This window comes from Callospermophilus lateralis, unplaced genomic scaffold, assembly GCF_048772815.1.
Source record: "Callospermophilus lateralis isolate mCalLat2 unplaced genomic scaffold, mCalLat2.hap1 Scaffold_73, whole genome shotgun sequence".
NCBI classification, from domain to species: domain Eukaryota; kingdom Metazoa; phylum Chordata; class Mammalia; order Rodentia; family Sciuridae; genus Callospermophilus; species Callospermophilus lateralis.
The window spans coordinates 5430972-5450830 of NW_027515346.1; the positions used below are offsets into that span (position 1 = coordinate 5430972).

At 40.7% G+C, this 19859-nt stretch overlaps 1 pseudogene; it reads right to left on the minus strand.

The window, feature by feature from the left end:
• Positions 1–19859, minus strand: part of LOC143637807 (short transient receptor potential channel 7-like) — a 108958-nt pseudogene that overhangs the window by 59821 nt on the left and 29278 nt on the right.

The window sequence follows — 19859 nt, forward strand, 5'->3', positions numbered from 1 at the left end:
GCTATCAAGGCGGCAGCTCCTCTGTAAAGCCAGAGAGAGCATTAAATCTTATTGCAGCTGCACTGTGTACTTTTGCTCTTACTTTCACTCTTGTTTGTTGTGTGTCTTTTGTTGTGTCATGGGTGCCGTATCTTCAAGTCCGCTTCTCCTGGCCCTAGATAACCTGTTACGTTCCAAGGGCCTAAAAGTGAAACGTAGTACTTTACAGAGATTTTTACAGAAGACAGATATTGCTGCATCGTGGTTTCCGTTCTGGGGCAGCTTTACTCTGCCTAGCTGGGATAAGTTAGGCACAGACCTTGACTTTGCTTCTGAGCAGGGCATATTAGAGGGTGGGGTGATACCCCTTTGGAAGATGATTCGTAGTTGCCTCACAGATAGCAGATGTCAGGAAGCACTTACTAAAGGACAAGAAGTTTTAGAGCAGTTACATGAAGAAAAATCAGAAATGGCAGGCAGTGAGGTATTTCAGGAGGGTGGGAGTGTGCGGAGCGAGAAACAGGGGAGGAAACAATTATCTCCAGCAGGCAGTGACGTATTTCAGGAGGATGGCAGTGTGCAAAGCGAGAAACAGGGGAGGAGGCGATTGTCTCTGGCACGGAGTGAAATATTTCAGGAGGAGGGGAATGTGCAGAGCGAGAAACGGGGGAGGAAACGCTTGTATCCAGATCTCAGTACACTGCGCACACTCCCATGCAAAAGTGGGTCAGAAGAGGAGGAGGATGAACAGGAGGAGCTCGGGAGACTGTCTCGGCAGCTAGGGAGTTTAACTATGGGAGAAGGAAACAAAAATAAACAGGAGCTCAAGAAAAATGATCCTCCGGACCCGCCACCATACGGTGAGGGTGTTTCGAGGAGAGCTTTCCATGCCCAAACATGGAGGGCTGTTAATGCTGAGATGGGTCTTGCTTATCCAGTTTTCCAGGATGACAATAGGGGAAGATTCCATGAGCCCTTAGATTTCAAAATTGTGAAGACCCTGGCAGAGTCTGTGCGTACTTATGGGGTGGATGCCGCCTTCACATTAACTCAGGTGAAGAGTCTGTCTAGATACTGTATGACTCCATCTGATTGGGCTAGCCTTGTTCGGGCTTGTGTTTCTCCAGGCAAATATTTGGACTGGAGAGCCTTTATGTTAGAGGGTGCTGTAGAGCAGGCTGCCCAAAACTATGCGGCGGGACACCCCCATTGGGACAAGGAAATGCTTTTGGGACAAGGCAGATTTGCTAATCAACAAACAGGATACCCCCCTGAGGTATATGAACAGATCAATAACATTTGTATCCGTGCATGGAAATCACTCCCAAATAGAGGAGAAGTGTCTGGCAATTTAACAAAAATCATGCAAGGCCCCACAGAACCTTTCTCGGACTTTGTTGCTAGGATGGTGGATGCCGCAGGAAAAATCTTTGGTGACCCTGATAGAGCAATGCCCTTGATTAAACAACTTGTTTTTGAGCAATGCACCAAAGAATGTAAAGCAGCAATCGCTCCTTATAAAAACAAGGGCATAGAAGCTTGGATGAAAGTGTGTAGAGAGCTTGGAGGACCTTTAACTAATGCAGGTCTTGCAGCTGCTGTCCTTCGGATTGCAAAAGGGGACGGTCCTGGTGCTGGAACATGCTTCCATTGTGGTCAATCCGGCCATTTCAAACGTGACTGTCCCAAAAAAGGCAATTTTACTGGACTTCCTTGCTGTGGCCCTTCTAATGGCCCTCGTCAACCGGGGCTGTGTCCAAAATGCAAAAAGGGGAAGCATTGGGCAAGAGAGTGTAGATCAGTGAGGGACGTCCATGGACAGCCTATTTCAGCTGGGCCAAAAAACGGCCGAAGGGGCCCCCGACCCCAGGGCCCACGAATATATGGGGCAATGGAGAATGTCACACCCGAACCCGAGACATGGCCTTCTCTGCGCCATCCCACGAGATGCAGAGAGCCACTACAGGTGCAGCGGGATTGGACCTCTGTTCCACCTCCAGACTCGTATTAACACCTAAGATGGGAGTCCAATTGGTGGAAACTGAGTTCAAAGGGCCTTTACCCCCTGGCACTGTAGGTTTGTTAATTGGACGTGCATCCTCTATCCTACAAGGTCTTCATGTTTTCCCCGGAGTTGTAAACCCTGATACTGTAGGGGCAATAAAGGTTATGGTGGAAGCCCCAAGGGGCATTGTGTCTATCTCCCCAGGGGATCGGATTGCTCAATTGCTAATTTTGCCTAGTTTGCATAATCACTTCCCTGCTGACTCAAGGTCACGGGCAGGAAATCAGATTGGTACCACCGGAGGAAATTGTGCCTATTTATCACTGGATATGAGCAATCGCCCCACTTTGGAATTAAGCATAGAGGGTAAATCTATTGTGGGATTGCTGGACACAGGAGCAGATCGTAGTATCATAGCCCTTAAGGACTGGTCTAGGGGATGGCCAGTGCAGGCTTCTGATCAATCCTTAAGAGGACTTGGATATGCCCAAGCCCCTCAAATCAGCTGTAGACATCTATCTTGGAAGGACTCGGAAGGACACGATGGTACCTTTCAGCCTTATGTACTTGATTTACCTATTTCTTTATGGGGCCGTGATTTGATGAAAGACATGGGGTTCACTCTTAGTAATGACTATTCCCCAGTGTCTCAACATATCATGCAAAATATGGGGTATAAGAAAGGTCTAGGACTGGGAAGGCACCTACAGGGACGTAAGCATCCTGTGCAAGGTCATCAAAAGCTTAACAGGTTTGGTCTGGGTTTTTCCTAGGGGCCACTGGGGCTCAAATACCCATAACATGGCTCACTGAGGAGCCTGTTTGGGTGCCTCAGTGGCCTCTTCCCTCGGTTAAACTGGCAGCAGCCCATGATCTAGTCAAAGAACAACTTGATTTGGGTCACATCCAACCTTCTACTTCTCCATGGAATACTCCCATATTTGTCATTAAGAAAAAATCAGGGAAGTGGCGCCTACTGCATGATCTACGAGCAGTTAATGCTCAGATGCAGCTTATGGGGCCCATTCAAAGAGGGCTGCCTCTGCTCTCCTCTGTTCCTCAAGGCTGGCATATAATTGTTATTGACATTAAAGACTGTTTCTTTTCCATTCCTTTGCATCCTAAAGATGCCCAACGTTTTGCTTTCACCCTTCCCTCGTGTAATCATGAGGAACCAGATCAAAGGTTTGAGTGGGTGGTGTTGCCACAGGGGATGGCTAACAGTCCCACGATGTGCCAGATGTATGTGGGGAAGGCACTCGCACCTCTCAGACATAAGTATTCCTCCACCAAGATCATTCACTATATGGATGATGTGTTATTGGCCGCAAAATTAGAACAGACAGTTTATGAGGCTTATAAAGAACTCGTGATGCTGTTGGCTCAACATGGACTGCACATCGCACCTGAAAAGGTTCAAACGGGAGATTCTATCAGGTTCTTGGGAGCGACAATTGGGTATGACAAATTAAAACCACAAAAAATTACCATCAGGACTCAAGATCTCCGAACTTTAAATGATTTTCAAAAATTGCTGGGAGATATTAATTGGATAAGAGGATATTTACATATTCCTAATATTGTGCTCCAGCCTTTGTATGCTACTCTTAAGGGTGATCCAGATCTTGCTTCCCCTCGTAGCCTCACTACTGAGGCTAGAGCGGCCCTTATAAAAGTAGAATAAGCTATACAGCATGCCACTCTATGCAGGCTCCAGAGTGATAAACCTTTCCAGTTATGTGTGCTTGCCACTATGCGACAGCCTACTGGAGTACTGTGGCAAGATGGGCCTTTACTATGGATCCACCCACATGTATCCCCAGGAAAATCCTTAGAATATTATCCTGATGCTGTTGCAGCATTGGCACTTAAAGGGATTCAACAAAGCATTCAATTTTTCGGCCAATCACCTTCTTCTCTTATCATACCCTACACTAAAGCTCAACTTAATGTTTTATGTGCTACTCTAGACAACTGGGCTATTCTGTGTTGCTCGTTTCAAGGGAGTATTGATAATCACTACCCTTCTCATCCATTACTCCATTTTGTTAAAGAACATCCCATCATTTTCCCTAAGGTAACTTCATCCAGTCCAATTCCGGGGGCTGTTAACATTTTTACTGATGGTTCCAAGTCTGGAATGGGAGCCTACGTAATTAATGACTCTCCCCCTATCCAGCATCAATTTGCTCCTGGAAATCCACAATGGGTAGAACTACAAATTGTTATTGAAGTTTTTAAACAGTGTTCTTTTCCTTTTAATCTTATTTCAGACTCCAGCTATGTGGTACAAGCACGAAAAGTCCTGGAGGCCGTGGGAACTATTAGTGATGCCCACAATGTGTCTGTTTACTTTACTCAGCTTCAACAGCTTATCTCTAACCGCACTGCTTCTTTTTATCCAATGCATATCAGGGCTCACACCTCTCTTCCTGGTCCGTTATCCCAAGGTAATGCCTGTGCGGACTTAGCCACTAGAAGTCAATTGATATGCTTGGCTTCCTCCTTAGAGGGGGCTAAGTTGTTTCACCAAAACTTCCATGTTAATGCATTAACGCTGCGCAGGCGTTTTTCCATTTCAAGAGCGGATGCTCGGCAGATAGTATTGCAATGTCCCCATTGTGTCACATTTCTTCATCCCCCTAATTATGGAGTAAACCCACGGGGATTAAAGCCATTGGTGTTTGGCAAATGGATGTGACACATATACCTGACTTTGGTAACCTTAAGTATGTGCATGTTTCCGTTGATACGTGCTCTGGAATTATCCATGCTTCTGCTTTATCGGGAGAAAAGGCACATAATGTCATTACTCACTGTTTAGAGGCATGGGCAGCATGGGGTGCACCTGCATCCCTTAAGACTGATAATGGACCTGCTTATACTGGCAGACAATTTACAGCTTTTTGTTTTACTATGGGAGTGCAACTTACTCATGGTTTGCCTTATAATCCTCAAGGACAAGGCATTGTTGAGCGTGCTCATCGCACCTTAAAGGAAACTTTACAAAAACAAAAAGGGGGAATAGGAGCTGAACACACTCCTAAAGAACGCCTGTCCTTAGCTCTCTTTACCATTAATTTTTTGAATTTGGATATTCATGGTTGCTCTGAGGCCGATAGACATGTGTCCCCTCAGCCCTCTGTGATTGGCTATGTTAAGTGGAAGGATGTTCTTACGGGCCAATGGAATGGCCCTGACCCCGTGCTGACATGGGCACGAGGATCTGTATGTGTTTTTCCCCAGGATCGTACGGAACTGTTGTGGGTCCCTGAACGCTTGACAAGAAGAGTCTCGACACCAGCTGACCAGCAACAAGAGATACCACAACAATCCTGTGATGAGGATCTTCATTCTGCTAAGTGCTCTGGCTCTGGTGCTGGTGCCGATGGCACAGGCGACACCAATGCGGTGGTGGGCAGTGGCACGGGCCTGGCCAATGCCGATGCCGGTTCATGGTAATTCTAGTGTCCTCCCCACTCTTTTTTCTACCTCATGTGAGATGTCTGCTCCCTGTGCCTCTCCTAGAGGGGACATGGAGAGAATTTTTAATCAATCTCAAGTTAATCTCACAGGAGTTTTTTGTTTCAGCCTTAGAAACGCTAATTACATTAGCCTTAAGACCAAAAATTTGACTAACTGGGAGGACCCATTGCGGTCCAATCAGGCCTCAGGAAGCATTATCAGTGCTGTATTGAGCAAAGTAGCTTCGGGGAAGCAATCAGGCTCAGGGACCCCCGCAAACAGCAGCTCTGCTCTTAACATAACTACCTTGGCTATTATCTCCGAGGTACTAATCCCAGTGCCTCCTTCTTCTAGTAGTATTTATAATGCCACTCATTTTAAGGCCTCTCTTTACTGTTCCCCTAATCTTGGTTTCCCCCCAACATTTACGCCTTGTCAGGATCATTCTTGGGAGAAACATCAAGTTGCTAAAGGTTTCTCCCTTTCCCCCTCTCTTAAGAGGTATGTTTATAACTTTAACAATAGTGCCAGCTCCTCTACAGGAGTAGGTTGGTCCTGATTTCAGTGGCTGATTTCCAATGAAAAGGGGGCTTCAGCCGATATTTCTGCATTGGCTCAGTTGCTAGGAGCCAAAAGTTGGCTGGCTAATATTTCTGGTACTGTTAGGGAAAGTGAACAAGGTAATAGACTTACATCTGTTTCATTCAACTCTCTGTTGTATAATGCCACATTGCCTCCTGCAATGGTCTGTGTCCAATCCCCCTTCTTATTCCTTTTGGCTGAGGCCACCTCATCAGGGATGCTGGATTGTTCTCATACTACCTGTCTCTTATCTGAGTGTTGGAATGGTTCCTGGACTGTAGCAGTGGTTATGAAAATTCCAACTTTCGTCCCAATCCCGGTCACTGCGGATCCTGATAAATTCCCTATTGTTGAGCTACTTAGAGTCCGCAGAGATTTTGGGATCACAGCGGCTATCGTGACAGCCGTGGCGATATCTGCTGCTGCAGCGGTTACCGCCGGAATGGCTATGGCCAATCAAGTACAAACTGCTGCCACCATTAATCAAGTTGTCCAACAAACTTCCACTATACTTAAATCCCAAAATACAATTAATCAACATATTTTGTCAGGGATTTTAGCTGCCAACCAAAGAATAGATTTACTCCAAACTCAGGTAGAAGAATTGGCTGACTTAGTACTTTTGGGTTGTGTTGACCAACGTGCACATTTATGCATAACCTCTGTCAGATTTAATGATTCCAGGAATGCTTCCCGCATCATTGGCGAATATTTGGCTGGAAATTGGTCCATGGAAGCGGAAGACATGATCCAGTCTCAACTAACCCAGATAGCTGTCTTAAATAACACCCGTGTTGATCCCGTGACTTTGGGTCAATTCACCGATTGGATATCTTCTGCTTTTTCCTTTTTTAAAGAGTGGGTGGGGGTAGGCATTTTTGGTGCAATGTGTTGCTTCGGTATGTTTCTCTGTTTGTGGTTTCTCTGTCGCCTCAAGGCCCGCAATGCTCACGATAAGGCTATGATCATCCAAGCTCTTGCAGCTTTAAAAAATGGCTATTCACCTCAAGTCTGGCTTGCGCAGCTTAAACAGTAAATCTTTGACATGGTCGTTGCACCCCAAGTTGTTATAACATTGCACTGGGATCGACATGTCTTTCCTCGTTATTCTCTTGGTGTTGGAAAGCCCTTGCACTCTGCTGGTCTTGCTGCCATTGCACGCAGGTGGGTTTCCACACTAATGCTTCTCTATCGCCTTAAAGTCCGTGCCTTTCTTTCAGGGTGCTGTCAACTCGTTTGTCATTGTGTACAGCCACAGAACAGCCTCAGCTGTCCCCCTTCGTCCACCTTCATCACGATGCAGGATGCGAGGCAAAGCACTGCACTTGAGTGATCCCTCAACGGACCTCAAGGAAAGCATGTCCTATTGCATGCGGGTTTGACGTCCACACCCCCGCCCTACGAAAAAAGGCGTCGGCTGATATGGGGTCAGGTCTGGGGAAGGCGCCTCCTTAGGACTGAACCATACATTGCAGCCACTTCTGCACAGTAGGATAGGACCTCTACTTTCGCCTGCATTGTTTTATAAATTAGAAGGGGGAACTGTAGTAAGCCATTGTTGTAAATTGTGGCCGCCATTAGAAGATGGTGCCGGCTTCCACTGTGGCCTGTGATAAATCAAATTCCTTTGTGGAGAGTTGGCACGCTATCTCTTGCCACCCTATAAGAAAGACCCACGCGGCGGTTTAAGATTGGTACGTGGGAGGCTTTATTAGGCTGTGCTTGGGCCCTCGAGGAGGAAGAAGAGAAAAAGAAAGGGAGTCACTAAAAGATACTTAAATCAAGGCCTGAATAAACTGCTGAAAGAAGATTCCTGAGTTGCGTCTTCCTTGCGGGCAAGGGGTCGCGGCAGTTTTCATCAGGACGAATAATGTCAGCCAACAGAGCAGATTCTACAGACTTAAAATATATATAAAATGGAAATACAAGTGATTTTTGCTCCTTAGGACCTAATCTGATCAGACACTACGATGCAAGGGTTATTGGGTGACAAGAATCATTACAGACATGTTGATATCTATTGAGTAGGTGGAACAAGCTTACTTTTGGGAAAGTCTACTTAAGCTTCCCACTAAGGGATTTCATATGACTTTGAAGTAAATTTCTCTAATCCTTTGAGGACCATGGATGCCACAAATCCTTTACTCTAAACCATTTTCAACACAATAAATGCTATTGAAAGACCTGAGTTATTTGTTTCTCAAGATTTGGAACTGGCTTTCTAGTAATGGGATTCCTCACTGTGACACTACTGCCAGTAGTCTGGAGTCTGAAAATCTCTTCTGTTCTCCAGGTTAAAGGTCTAGTCATGGGCTGAGTCATGATTCGTCTCTCTCTATTTGGAGGCTGGGAATTGAGGTGGGAAAAGGTGGTGGGATCTTAGCAGCCCTGTGAGACTGTCAGATCCCTGTCTGGAGAGAATTTGGGTGTAATCACAGTCACTTTACAGGAAAATAAAATATGAGCACAAAGCTAGGCCAGCTGCCCTGTGAAGTGAGGCAGGAAGGCCAAGAAAGATGGGAAATCTTACCTTCTTGACTTCATATTTAATGGCAAGTTTGATCCGGCTCAAACTTGAATGGTGGTAGTTGGACCAGACTTGGAGGTTCACATCACCATTTAAAATCACCTCTACCTCTTCTGTGTCTCAGCACAGGTCCAGCACACCCACCACAAAATCCTTGCATTGCATAGATAACTTCCTGTAATCATTCTAACAAAATAAAGAAAAATCAGGGGTGTGTCACACTGAGCCCCACAGATAAGCTTGTCCAGAACAGCAGTGTCAATCAGCAATTGTCCACCAAGTGTGAACTTAATGGAACACATTGGAACCAAGGGCAATTGCTGGATTCAGAAGACAGGGATGTTTCTCTTGACACACAACCTAGAGGACATCTTCTCTAAGTCAGCACTTGTCAGAGTGTAGTCCACAGATCACTTGCATTAGAGTTACTTAAGATCATGCTAAAATTGTAGAATCCATGGGAATGAGGCACAGGAATGTATTTTTTTTTAAGTTTGCTCTTTAAATGATTTGAGTACCCACCATAGCCCATCCAGGCTTTTTCAAAGCAGCAAATATTTGGGCCTAATTACTAGCCAATTGTAAGGGAGGAATAATAAAGAAATAAACTTTTAAGATGCTAGAAATAATACCTTACTCATTTAGCACCAACCTAAAATAGTGACTGCTCTGCATAGGAATTTACTAGAAAGATAAGGCTGACACACTGAAGTTGGAAGAAATTTATACACAGGTATGATTTCTATATGTGCTAGAAAATTGCTTGTAACTTACACATTTAAAACTCCAATGCATTTTACACTTTACAGGATTCTTTTTTATTACAAATCCATTTGTATGGCAAATCATGGCTCCTTAAATTACTTGACTGATGAGTAGACACTTTTCGTCTTGAACTTTTTGTTGTTTCACTTTTTTAATGAGTTTTCCCTGGTATACTCTTTTCCTTCCCCTAGGTATATCTTTCCAACTATCTTTGAGAAATTTCCTCCCTTCCTTTCTTAGCAACACACCAACTTCTCTCCCTCCCAAACACACAGCTTAATTTCTAGATAATGATCCAAAATGTTGGAAAAAAGAGTGTTTCATGTCACTCTCATACCACTACTTTCCTCCAAATATATCCTCCTGAGGCTTCCTTATTGCTTTCTTGGTTGAAACCAGTCTATTTAGAAACTACATAAGGACCAGATGTCACTTTCAATGTTAATCAATGTCAACAATCCTCAGACTCATAAATAGTAGTTGGCAATAGGAGAGAAGTTTTGCTTATTCGGAGCCCAGATTCTTCAGCAAATAGGTGGGAGCCTGGCAAACTGCAGGAGCTCAACTATTTTTCTGAGTTAATGTTTTTTGTCTCCTTCGAGGGCTGCTGCATTAAAATGTCACTTCACATTAGAGAAAGAGGTAAGTAAATGCTTGCTTTCTGGGAAAGGGAAAATGATCATGAAAATATTTTCAGATGAGAATGGATACCTTTCATTTTTATGTATAATTTAGGTAGGAGAAGGAAATTTGAAAATTACGAGTAGAAAAAGGACTGCTCAGCTTAGGCAGATTGTGATGGAGAAAAATTGGGGTGAGATACTTAGAGTGTCCTAGGTTTGGCCATCTATTGGGTGGTGGTTGGGTGGTGACATGAAGAGCTGTAATTCTGTGCTTCTCCATCCATTCACATTCATTCATCATTGAGGAGCTACTGTATACCAGACACTAAGTTAGCAGAGAATGAGGTCAATGTGATTTCTAAATAGTGAGGGCTGAAGGAGGCTGGGGATCCATCCTTAGGGTCCCATAAAGGGTAATGCCAAGTAAAACTTGCACAAAGTTTGTCCTGGTTAAAACATTTTGCAGAGTGCCAATGAGCCAAAGTTGGGAATCTCAACGTATAATACACTGGGCTCAGCAAAATGGAGAAAATGGTTCACCTCACCACATTGACCCTGACCCATTCAACTCTGGCAGTCCCTCTGTTACAACTGACTTTTCCTGAATCTCCTTGCCCTGAAGCATCAACCTATTGCCTCTTCAATGAGAACCAGAATTGTCTTTGAATGTTAGTTTTCCTGGTAAAATGGAACCTGTTGGATAGACTATACATCAAATCTTGGTGGAAACTCCTACCTGTAACTGAATGCATGAATGGGTAGATTAAGTAGAAAAGGCTTGCCTTAGCCCTGGTCTAAGCTCCCACACTGGGAACAAGTCAGGCTATATGGCACTATACATGTTTGGTTTCTGCAGAGTTTGAAGCAGGAAGTGCTCCTTCATTAGAAGCTGTCAAATTCCTGGGCTCTTTTACCTAGCCTGCCCATCAAAAAGGAGAAACCAGAGCAGCCAAAGTGTATAAATACATTTTTGTCTTCTTAGACACAGGCTGTATGTCAATAAGGGTGGTATCTGCAGGTAGCTGGAGGAAAAAGAGAGAACTCAGGCCTGCCAGAGAGGAGAATCTATGGTCATGTATGGTGGCAAAGGGTTATAGGTGAAACCTCTAAAGAATTATGATGAGTATGCTTAATTGGGCCAACCCTGAGCTCTTGAGCCTTACAAGACATACCCCTCACTGTAGTTGAGGTAGCTGAGATACATGTTCAAGACATCAGACATGCTCTTTAAATTTTTAAAAAAATATATTCCTATATTCTGGGGTTCCCCAGTCCCAACGGGTGACAGGAGTATCATCTAGCTCAATTCTTATAAAAAGTCATGATGGAAAGACTATCACCATTTTCAACTTAAAGATGAGGAAACTAAGACAGAGAGATAAACAGGCTGAATACACTTCTCTTTCTTGTATTAGTTACTGATCGGGTCACTCTCTCACCTTTGGTGATTTGAACTCCTATCTCACTCCCACTGTCCCTTCATTACTGCCTTTGTTATTCTTGGCAGTTTCAGTATATTGAAAGATGATTTTCCTAATACCCTGTCCTCTCACTTTCTTGACAGATCCTTTTCCAGTGAGCTCATCTTAATCCAAACTCAGCCACTCAGTGTGTTAGTTATTTCAGTAGTTGTGTATCATCCATGACTGCAACTACAAATATCTTTCTTTCCAATCACCGCCTCCCTATATATCCAGCTCACTGTTTCTGGGACCCCAATTAGTAATCTTTTAATTTCACCAGACCTACGAGCAATTGACCATTATCTTTTACCCTGATTTATACTCCCCTCTTTAGGTTACTGTTCTCCTCCTTAAAAAGGTTATATTTCAATGTTAATTATATGATAACCTCTGTACACATCATCAACTTTTCTGGGCTCCACTTTATTTTAGCCTTCACTTGATAAAAGCCTGGTCTTAGTTGAGTCTAATTGTCTACCACTCTGGTCCTGCCTCTGTACAGTAAATGTGTCTGAGAAGAGACAACTGCCCTGATGCATCTTCCTGTTAACTGTCTCTAACCTCAAGTAGTCCTTAGTGCTCCTGGCAATTTACTCTTTTACTCTTAAACAAGCATTTCATACCTTTCCCCCCTACACCTTCAAAAATCTCTACTTCTTCCTAACTCGTGGATGAGGACCTTGTTTTCTATTTATTAAGAAAAGAGAAGTTATCAGCAGGGAAGCTCCCCATGCTCACACCATCACATATATGTACCCACACACATCTGTGTCCATGTATTCTGTTTTCCCTCTTTTTACTTTGGATGAACTGCCTCTGCCCCTTTCTAAGATCAACTCCTCCACTTGCATTCTGGAAATCATCCTCTTATGCTTACTCAAGGACGATGCTCCTACAACCTTCCTTGTTCTCTCCTGTGCTGTTAACTTCTCCTCTCCCTACTTGCTCAGCACACAAACATGTGGTTATTTTTCTTTTCTTAAATAGAAATTTATCCTGACCCCACTTCCTCCTCCAATTGCTACTCCAATTTTCTGTTCCATTCTACACCAAAATTCTTCAATAGAGTTTTCTACATTTATTGTCTTCAATTGCCCTTTTTGTACTCTTTATTGTTCCATTTAATAAGGCTTTCCTACCCACAGAATTTACTTTGACTCTTCTCGGTAAAGTCATAAAGGATTTTCATGTTCCTAAATTCAACAGTTGGTTCTCAGTCCTCATTTTACATATCAAGTGCTTTGATATAGCTGATCACTTCCTCTTACTTGATATACAGTTACTTGGCTTCAAGTATAACATATATTTTTGTGTTTATTTTTCCTGAATTACTACTTTTATTTTCACTCTTTGTTGATTCATACTCATTCTCCTTATGTCTTAATTTGGGAATACCCCAAAGATATGTCCAGTTCTCAAAAGTCTCCTTTTATCTATTGACACTCATTCCTTTAGTGATCTTATCTAGTGTCATGGCTTTCAGTAATGTACATATACTGATAAATCTGAAATTTATATCTTTAATGCAACCTTCTCCCCTGAACTAAAGATTCATATATCTGACTGTTGACTTTATATCTTCACTCAAATGTCTAATAGGCATATTTCAAATTTAACAAAAATTTTGAATTGAGTCTTTATCTTATTTTCTTTCCCCCACAGTTTCAGTTATTCTAGACAAACAATTCTTAAATCTAGCCTTGATGTCAATCTTTCTCTTATAACCTGGAAACTTAGTGAAACTTTGTATAAAAATGAAAAATAAAACAGGGGTGGAGATATAGCTCAGTGGTAGCATATCCCTGGATCCAATTTCCAGAAAACAAAATCAAGGAAAGATAATGGGGAGTTGAGGAATGCTATGGTTTGGATCATGTGTTAGACTTAGTTCCAAGGGTGGTAGTAAGGGTATGCCCCCAAATTACCTCAGGACCTTCTACTAGGCCTCACTTCTTAAAGTTATTACCACCCTAGGGACCAAGTCTCTAATAAAATCTTTACCCCTCATACATCAGATAAAGCACTAAATTCTAGGGTACATAAAGAACTCAAAAAGCTAAACACCCCCCCCCAAAAAAAAAACACCCAAATAACCCAATGAATAAATGGGTCAAGGACATGAACAGACATTTCTCAGAAGAGGATATACAATTAATCAACAAATATATGAAAGAAATGTTCATCATCACTAGCAACTAGAGAAATGCAAATCAAAACCACTCTAAGATTTCATTTCACTCCAGTCAGAATGGCAGCTATTATGCATACAAATGATAATGAGTGTTGTCAAAGATGTGGGGAAAAGGGCACACTCATACATTGCTTCTGGGACTGCAAATTAGTGCAGCCAATATGGAGATTTTTTGGAAAATTGGGAAAGGAACCACCGTTTGACCCAGTTATCCTTCTCCTCGGTCTATAACCAAAAGACTTAAAAACAGCATACTCTAGGAACACAGCCACATCAATGTTTATAGTGGCACAATTCACAATAGCTAGATTATGGATCCAACCTAGATACCCTTAAATAGATGAATGGATTAAAATAATGTAGCATATATACACAATGGATATTACTCAGCAATAAAAGACAATAAAATCATGGCTTTTGAAGGTATGGATGAAGTTAGAGAAGATAATGCTAAGTGAAGTTGGCTAATCCCCCAAAACCAAGTGCTGAATGTTTTCTTTGATATAAGGAGGCTGATTCATAGAGGGATAGGGAGAGGGAGCATGAGAGAAATAGGCAAACTCTAGATAGGGCAGAGGGGTTGGAGGGAAAGGGAGTGGGCATGGGGTTATTAATGATGGTGAAATATGATGATCATTAATATCCAAAGTACATGTATAAAGAAAAAAACTTATTTTTTTTCTCTGTTTAACATCCACTATATGTTTCTATCACAATTTATATATTCATTCACTGATTGATTGGTTGTTTCCAGTTCTTGGCAATTAAGAAGAAGGCTGCTATAAATATTCACATATAAGTTTTTGTGTGAAAATTAATTCTTATTTTTAGAAAAGCTATATAGGAGTGGGATTGTTGAGTATATGGTAAGTGCATGTTTAACTTTGTAAGAAACTACAAGTTTGTTTCTGGAATAGATATACTATTTTACATTACCACCATCAAATTATGAGAACTCCCGCTACTGCATAGTTTGTTTTTTTTTTTCTTTTTTAAAGAGAGAGTGAGGGGCAGAAAGAGAGAGAGAATTTTTAATATTTATTTTTTAGTTATTGGCAGACACAACATCTTTGTTTTGTATGTGGTGCTGAGGATGGAACCTGGGCCACACATATGCAAGGTGAGCGTGCTACTGCTTGAGCCACATCCCCAGCCCTATTTCATAGTCTTGCCAGCATTAGCTATTGCCAAATTATTTTCTGTGTCATGGTATTTCATTGTGGTTTTAATTTGCATTCACTAATGGGTAGTGATGTTGGGCATCTTTTTCTGTGCATCGTTACCACCTCTGTATCTTCTTTGAGGAAAGATCTGTTCAAATTCTTTGTCCTTTTAAAAAACTTGAATTGTTAATTTTCTTATTGTTGAGTTTTGAGAGTTCTTTTTATATTATGGATATAATTATATATTTATATAAGAATTATGTAAGTTTTCAACTCTTTTTGTCTGTGACTTATTCTCTTAACAGTAACTTTCAAAAAGCAGATGTTTTTAATTTTGGTGAACTCTATTTTATCATGTTTTCTTTCTATGATCATGCTTTTGATGTCACAACTAATAAATATTTCCTTAACAAAGAAAATTTTTCTCTAGAACTTTCATAGGTTTATTTACATATTTAGCCATGACCCATTTGTGTTAATTTTTATATAATATGTGCACATAGATTTTCACTTGTTCTAGTCTCATTTGTTGAAAAAAAATCCTCTTTCCATTGAATTGCTTTGACACAATTGTCCAAAATTACTGACTATATTAATATGTGTTTATTTCAGTCTCTCGATTCTGTTCCTATACCCTATCTTTTCCTACGTTCACTAATACCCAGTGTCTTTATTTTTGTTGCTTTCTGTCAATTATCAAAAGTAAATACTTTTAGTCCTCCAACTATGCTCTATGTTTTAAAATTGCTCTGACTTTTTTTCATTCCTTCCATTTTTATATAAATTTTTTAAAATAAGATTATTCATATCTAAAATAACTTACTCTGAGATTTCTTTTTAAAGAGAGAGTGAGAGTGAGAGTGAGAGAGAATCTTTTTAATATTTATTTTTTAGTTCTCGGTGGACACAACATCTTTGTTTGTATGTGGTGCTGAGAATCGAACCCAGGCCACACACATGCCAGGCGAGCGTGCTACCACTTGCGCCACATCCGTAGCACACTCTGAGATTTTTAATGGAATTTTATTGAATATATAAATCATTTGTGGGAAAATTGACTTCTTTGTTGAGTCTTTCAAACCATTAACATGATATTTATCTCCATTTACTTAGGTGTTCTTTGATTTCTTTCACTGATGTTTTGTGGTCTCAAACATATGGGTTTTACATATGTTTGTAAGATTTGTATTTGAGTATTTAATTTTTCAACTACTAAAATTTACTTTTTTCTTTTATATTGTTCATTAAATAGTAATATGATTAACTTTTGTTTGTTTTCCTTATGTCCTATGACTTTGCTAAATTCACTTATTGGTGCTTTGTTGGTTTCTTGAGATTTTTCCATATGAACAAACATATTTTCTGAAAATATTGATTGTTGACCTTCTATGAACACATAGTTTAGACACATTTATTAATATGACTGATAAAATGCTCAGAATGATTATTTCACATTTTTTTGACTTATGAAGTATTGTTTTAAAGAAGAAAATGTTGTCAAAGAATGTTTTTTGTTATCTTTCAATTTTTAATATTTTTTAGTTGTCAATGGATCTTTTTATTTTATTTATTTATATGTGGTGCTGAGGATTGAACCCAGGGCCTTGCACACGCTAGGCAAGTGCTCTACCACTGAGCCACCCCTCATCCGTGTTTTTTGTTATCTTTCAACTCAAACTTATTAGTTTCATACTTTTTATGTAGTCAACACATTAAACGGTTTTAAAACTACTCACCCTTTATTTCTGGTTTTCTGTTCAACAGATATTAGCTGAAATTCTTTGGTTCTTAGTAGCCTAGAATTTCTTTTCCTTTCTTTGTGTTCTTAAATTTCACAAGCTTATTTATTACTGAGATGCATTTCTAGTCCTAATACAAAGGACAAGCTGAAACCATCCAACAAGGTAAATTGATATCTTGAACTTTTGGTGCTGAGGCTATGGTTTTGACAGCATCAATTTAAGGAAATGATTAGTTTGCTTGATTTTGGTTAAAAAATTCCAACTCTACAATTTTGTAATAGCTATTGACAAACTTAAAACAAAAGAGGGAGAGAAGCTCATTACACTGATGGGTCAAAAGTGAAATGATTTTCTCAGAAGGATGCTGTAGAGACACCCACACAATACAGAAAAATTAACACTCATTTCTCAATGGAGACCTTAGAAATTAGATTTTAAAAGAGTGTGGGCTTCAAATACATTCCCCCACCCCTCCCTTAAGGAATGTAGTTATTTGAAAGGAATGTGTATGGAAAGCTTCAAGTGAAATATAAAAGGAGGTAAGTCAGTAGATGTGTGTATGCTGTAAAACCTTGGAGATGTTTCTGCTTTTGACATTAAGGTTAAGTTTAATAAATGGTTGTTATGACAATAATTAATAATAAATATGTTCTAAACATTTTAGTGTGTTACTAAACAGTCACAAGTGTCTTATATAGCAGATAAGGCCATTAACCCTAAAAAAGAAAAGTGAGAATTGACTAAAATTGAAGGTCACTGGTTACCTTGACTGGAGTACTACTGGGAGAATAAGGGGCATCACCAGTAGATTAAAGAAGTATTAGAGCCAATAGTTTATACAGCCCTGGTGAGAAATTTTATTGCAAAGAGAAATGAATTAGTAGCTGATGTGAGAAGTAGGGTCAAGAGAAGCTTTTCTTTCCTTTCTTTTCTCACTTCTTCTTTCATCCTCCATTTCCCCTTCCTTTTTTCCTTCCTCCTCCTGATGAGAGAATATTTTTTCATGCTGATGGAAATTTTTCAGTAGATAATTATGCTAATCATTGCCTATGATATTAGTAGATCATTATATGAATCCAGTAGGCTTAGCAATTTAGAGCATTGAATGTAGTGTATAAGTAGAAGAATAAATTTATATAGAATCACATATGGTTTATTTGTAGTAACAGGAGGGAAAGTCAATTTGTAGGTGAGGAAGCTAGTAGGGTTAATTCATGAATGAGGAAGATTACAGATACTTTCTTCCTATTGCCTTAATTTCTTTCAGTGAAATAGGACTAAGAAGGATTAGTTGAGATTGGAAATAAAGAAGGTTGTAGTAGAAGTTCAAGGAGAGGAGGTCTGATATAGGTTTAGGAGAACATAAAAATGCAAAGATTGGTCAGTTAGGATATGAATATGGAGAAAAATAAGAGCCCATTTGAGAATGATGGTCCTCAATTTAAATAAAGTCAGTCAATGTGGTGATTTATTTTCCTACCACATTCATTTTCTTGGGTGCCAGCATGGAATAGATAAAGATTTTACCAGGGTTGTTTTTTGTATACAAATTAAGAGAGGGGCTGAGAAGTTAAACAGTATATGAAGGAGTGCTTATGACTACAGTCATGGAACTGAAACTGGCATGAAGAACTTTGAGGGGAAGTTAAAAAATGAAAGAAGGGTTATGTGAGTTTGGGGTACTGGAGGAGATAAGAGACTGACAGAACTGGTGTAGTCAAGGAAGATGGAAACATTGGAGCTGCTATTCTGAGAGTGTGATTGGTGATGCTTAGATGATGGAGGATTTACATTCATTGATCAGAACACGTGTAGGCTCAAGTAAGCTGCTGATGACCAACAGAAGTGTGGAATATGAAGAGATGAATCCAACTGAGTCAGGGTGTTGGAAGAACAATCTATGTGTATGTTAAAATGCCAAGAATTTAAACAGATGGAACTGAAATTATGGGGAATGATTGGGAGTGACCCATTATTGCAGACTGTACCAAAAAGGGAAGTGGCAGATGTACTCTAATGAAATATGGCTCAAAGATGGATGCTCTTAGGGAGGAAAGATGGAGAAAGGTATGGAGAGTCAAGGAATAACAAGGGGATGCCCATCCCATTGCCAGGCCCAGTGCTATGAAGACTGTGGGAACAAAACCAGCCCCAGTTATGAGGACTTCAGGGGAGACTATGTCATTAGGGGTAGCCAATCTTTAGAAAGAGTAACAAGGTGGAGTATTTCTCAGGGAAGGAGTCAATGACAAGGGTCCTTTGCTGAGGATGGACTACGACTTCTAGTGGATGAGGTGAGAGGGTATCTGGGAATGAAGAAAAAGGCAGGTATTAGGGTGGAGTATGGGAAAGGAGGAATCTTCTGGAGAATCCAATACAGGTTCCAAGAGTGATCTGGGACACAGTGGCTTCCTATGGCAATTACATGGAGAAGCTTAGTTATGTGATGTCTTAAGGATTTGTGAAGTGAGGTAAATAAAGCAGGAAGCACAGTGCTGGACACACAGGTCACACACAGTAACTTTTAGCTCACAGGACTTCAGTGCTGCATCCTACCCTAGCACACTCCCTTCTGCACATCCCCTCACTTGTTTTGTTGATGAGAAAACTCTGAATGCTAATATTTAACAAATATGACTGAATTCTTATTAATTATAACTGGAATCATTGAAATAATTAATGAAAGTAAAATGCTGGGTAAGAATCTGAGCCTGGTGCTCATTTTTGCAGATGAAAACTGAAAAGCTTCAATCCATGTTTTATGTTTCATGCATACAATTAATTGTTTCATTAACCTTCACCATATCACAAAACTCATAATCCAAAGGATCATCAAAGCAAATACTCTTCAATATTTAAACTCCACTTAGGAGCACAGATCTAAAGAATGTGGTTCAAATTTTGTATATGATACACAAATCCAGTACTTCTCGCAGCTTTCTCAGGGAGATTTAGATAACTCCTTGGTTCTCAGCATCCAGGGTTCTGCCCTGAGGGTGGGGTCAGGTAGACCTAGGTCCTTGCCCAAGACCCCCATAGAGGCTCTGCCATTGCTTACTCACTGTCATCCTGAGTTGATATGCTCTCTGCAGGAAGTCTTCTTTTGTTCACCCTAAATGTAGTCCCTGCATTTTCCAAATGCATCTCTGTGCATCAGGGTTTCAAGATCTGGGAAAGAGTAGTGTGTGTGTGTGTGTGTGTGTGTGTGTGTGTGTGTGTCTGTGTCTGTGTGTGTGTGTGTGTGTGTGTGTGTGTGAGAGAGAGAGAGAGAGAGAGAGAGAGAGAGAGATTGGTGATTTTGGAATTTTTACTGATTAGTTTTTTTCATGAGAAGGATTGCTGGATAGTTAGTGT